This window comes from Octopus bimaculoides, chromosome 16 (genome assembly GCF_046866305.1).
Source record: "Octopus bimaculoides isolate indiv1 chromosome 16, ASM4686630v1, whole genome shotgun sequence".
Classification (NCBI taxonomy): domain Eukaryota; kingdom Metazoa; phylum Mollusca; class Cephalopoda; order Octopoda; family Octopodidae; genus Octopus; species Octopus bimaculoides.
In genome coordinates, this window is record NC_142943.1 from 14,681,422 (window position 1) to 14,686,421 (window position 5,000).

The window sequence follows — 5,000 nt, forward strand, 5'->3', positions numbered from 1 at the left end:
TGTGTTATTTTAAATGGCTTATAAACACCTTCCACGCTGCAATTGTTTTCGTTCCAGCACACGATCTCAGATCAGGTCACTTGCTATGCAAGTGCATCTCCGTAATATATATATATATATATATATATATATATATATATATATATATATATATATATATATATATATATATATATATATATATATATATATATATATATATAGATAGATAGATAGATATACGTATATGTATTTCTGTACATGTTTGTGTGTGTGTGAGCACGCGCACGTGTGCAGGCGTAGACGGGGCTGTGTGGTAATAAGTTTGCTTCCTAACTAGCTGGTTTCGGGTTCAGTCCCATTGCGTGGCTCTTTAGGCAAGAATCTTCTATTCTAGTCCCAGATCGACGAAAGCTTTGTGCATGGATTTAGTTAATCTAAACGAGAACAAGATCGTCGTATGCATGCATCTTTGTGTTTGAGTCACCCAACGCCACCAGACAAATGGTGTTTGTTTACGTCTCCGTATAACTGAGCGTTTCGGTATAAGAGACCGATGGAATATGTACCTGGTTTAAAAAATTAAGTACTGTGGTCGACTCGTTTGACTAAAACCGTTGAAGGCGGTGCGGTGTATCAGCATGGCTAAAGACCACTAACTGAAACAAAATAAGGTAAAAAATAAAAAAGTGTGTGAGTGTGTGTGTGTGTGTGTGTGTGTGTGTGTGTGTATGTGTGTGTGTGTGTGTGTGTGTTGTGTGTACGTGTGTATCTTTATGTGTAAGTGAGTCTCTATGTATATGTGTGTATATATGTGTATATATAAGTCTGTGTGCCAATACGAATAGATAATATATATGGGTCATTAAGTTTTATGGCTGTCTATACCGTTACCACTAAACTTAAGAGGCATCAAAGAAAGACAACAGATAAAAGACTCCATAAAACTATTAATCAGAAAATGATTTAATATTTCTCTATCAACAGCCTGTTTGATTTTCGATCTAGCATTCGGTGTTTGGCTCTCTGTTGCTGATGATCTGAAATACGATGAAATTACGTGATGCAATTTTGCTATCGGCCGGTGTTGACGAAGTACCGTCAACCAATATTATCTGTGCTTTTTAGCATCTGTCGTCTACACATGATTCCTCAAGACGTTGTAAACAACGAAAGCTGTACACTCTGTGTGACAACACAACAGCAAGGTATATTGCAAAGAGAGTGGGTGCATCAAGGTCTCCTTACATACATACATACATACATACATACATACATACATACACATACGCACACACACACACATACATACACACATATTTATATTATTTACATTTGACGGATGTATATACATGCATACATGATGGCTGCCCCCTCGTTATCGAGTATGGCCATTGCACGAAGCTTAACTTAACGGTGCTGTGATCGAATGTGACTTTTTAGCCCAGCCAAAGATCTACAATGTCTTGCACAGAGTTGGCATCCAAAACCTTTACTGGCAATAGCTGGCTGTTGTTGTAATTGGGCTCCATGTACCTTTGCGTGTCGTTTAAGTCCTCCTGCTGAATCACACTCCCTTCCACATGCCCGACAGACATGATTAGTATGGTGTGTAGCATCATCACCAGCGGCCTGGTAGTCAACCATCGGTCTTGCTTTATGACTACGAAGATGACTCATAAGCCCAGTTTTACTGAGGCACGGTCTTGCACAGACACTGCATACATATATCTATATAATAAGAGCTAAAAAATATAACTCGCATAGCCACACAAAATCACCAACCTCATGTGATATTCAGGGACTGCGAGCAGCAAGCCATATCTTTCTTCGGTGAGATAAACTTACAAAATTAAGTAGTTTGATAAAACCCTATTACGTGATTTCGAAATTTAACCATCATGGTCTTGTTTGAGCAAATGGGAATTAAGCTATCTCTTTAACCCGAAGTAGATTGTGGAAACCCCTGAGGAGAAAGAAGACCATGTCGCTTAAATTTCGAAATCACGTGATAGGGTTTTATCAAACTACTTCATTTTGTGAGTTTATCTCGCCGAAGAAAGATGTTGTGACTCGCCGCCTGCAGTCCCTGGATATATCATGAGGTTGATGATTTTGTGTGGCTATTCGAGTTATAATATTCAGCTCTTATTTCTAGCAATTGCAGGTGCTATTTTGCATCCTTATTTATGAATTTTGCCTTTTTGCTATAGCCACCTATATTATAATGTATTTAATATATCATAATATATTAATTTACTATTATATCGCATTGTGTGTGTGTGTGTGTATATATATATCACACCGTCTCCGATGAAGGGATATAATAAATATCCTGGAAACAGCTGTAAGACATTTGATTTATAAATGTTCTATATTATACACAGCCTTGGGTTTTTTTATCTCATTACGAAAAGTATATCACATATACATATACACACATACATACACACACATACATACACACACACACATATGTACATACACACACACATATGTACATACACATACACATACACAAAATCATTTTCGGATAGCCTGAGCGAACATCTTGCGTGAAACTTCGAGTAGCTATGCAGTAAATCATCATTGAAAAGGCGATTCAGGTTTCTCGAAGTTTCTCGAATCTCATCGTCATTGGATGAATGATTAATTAGTCGGTGATGTGCAGCTGGTGAGCCATTATTTCAATAATAGCCTTAAATAATTGCTTTCTCTAGGTAATTCCAAGTAATTGATAAGCGTTCTCCGTTGTAGAATATAGCTTTTCCCATTTGCATTGTTGTCAAGTGGTTCTGAAGCAGTGCCTCATGAGGCACTGCAGTGTTATTGCTCTCTGGTGTTTCATGGTATATCACTGTTGTGAATGCCCACTCGGCACAACATTTGCTTTGGTTTCGACTTCAGTCCCACTGTGCGGTGTCTTCAACTATGGTCCAACGCCGACCAATGCCTTAATGCCTCGTGAATGAATTTATTGTGAGTGTACGTGTGTGCGTGCGTGCGCGTATGTGCATATTTGTGTTTGTGTTTGCCTCCGCTTCCCACCGCTCGACAACCGTTGCTGGTATATTTGCATTCCCGTAACTTAAGGGATCGGCAAAAGAGAATCGATAGAATAAATACCAGACTTAAAAAAATAAGTACGGGGGTTGATTTGTTCAACTAAACACTCCAAGGCGGTGCTCCAGCATGACTGTAGTCAGAGAATGAAACCAGTAAACGATAAAAGATATAAAGCAGTTCTTAAATAAACAACCTTTTGATCTCAATTACAGCCACAGCACTTCACATTTATAAAACAGCGAAAATAAACGAAGGCGTTGAGCATATCCTATAAGTATCGCTGACGTGTTTCGAGTTTCAACACTAAATAGGCTTGTTGTGATGTTTCTCGTGATCTTGTTTTGCTTGTTTAACACACTAGATTTTATTTTTATTTAAAATGTTATTAAAAGAAGTAACTAAGTCCAAACTTACAATTTGACAATGAGCTCAATTCAGCGGAAATAACATTTGCAATGATATTGATTCTCTATTTCAAAAGTTTTCTAATAAACTTAGTAATTCATTTGACGTGAAAAGAATGTTCTCCACTAACTTATTTCTTCAACAAAAGGTAGTGCATGCAGTCAGAATATACAGATGTTGATAATTATTAAACTGATGACATTAACTGCATGACAAGTTCTTGTTCTGCTGAGTAGGCCTAGTTCGACCGAGGTTATATCAAAACCAAATGAAATTTCTATTAATAATGTCGGCCAGAGAAAAGCTGACCTATATCACTATGTGTTTGTGACAAAAAAGAGAAAGCTTGGTAACGATTCCATGGTTCCCGATACATTGAAAAGACGTTCAAGCGCGAAACCAAACATGCAACGAACAAAACAAGCAAGTCGTTTTCCAAAAAGAAAAAAAAGGAGTAAAAGTTTCGATCGAACAAAGTTCATATTGGTTGTTGTTGGGTAGCAGAAACCATGGTAGATCAAATGGCGGAGTCAGGTATTTGGTCAGCATGTCGCTTGATTTTGAAAACAATGTTTGATAATGAAGTTGAACAAGAAGTTATCAAAATTCCACTGTCCGAGAATATAAACGGAAGGAGAATAACTGAAATGCATTGTGACATCAAGGAGTGTGTTGTGATTGAACTAAAGAAATTGAATTTTGCTTTTACAAGTTGACGAGTCAACCTGCATTAGTGACAAATCACAACTGCTATCATTCATTTATAACATTCAAAGATCTGAAATTATAAACCAATTTTTGTGTTTCAATAAAATTTCAAGAATACAATAAGCGTAAAAATATATTCGATGCTTTGACTGCATGTTTAGAAAAATATGGAGTTTCATACAGATTACATTAGTGTTTTTGTTTAATCCCAGGTGAAACTTGATTCAGAAAAACTATAACTGAAAGCATTCTAACCACGACCATCCTGCCCCTTTAAGAATATCTGGGACAAAATTATCCAACGTGCACTTACGTATAAGAAGGTAAAGTCATATTAGATGGCGATTTGGTTGTTATGTCTATCAGGTCGAATTACAAGGTAGAGCAGAAACTCCCGCAACCTGAGGGCTGCGGGAGTTTCTAAGTGACACGCCTAACAAAAAATTACCTTCCTTTTTTCTTTTTTAACAATATGGCTCGTCTGCTGATGAGTCATGTCTCGCGTGCCCCGCTTCCCGAAAACGGTTCCGCATGCATGCCAAAGAATTCCCCTCGTTGACTTGATGTATTATTTTTGGTTGCTGTCACAAACTAAAAAAATTTTTAATTTATTATATTGATGTAATTTTTCACGTTGATTCAGAATTTGAGATTCATTTACTCCAGAAAAAACTTTAGGAAAATGTAAGAGAGGTTCAAAGTTTGATCATTTCAAGCCAATCAGAAAACAAGAGTTGGAAATTGGTGTTTTCTATGTGATAGCTGTCTGTCACAAAATGATTCTTGTCAAAAATTCTGGTGGTGGTCGCAGTGGTGAAAGTGGCACAGCACAGCGTCCATAT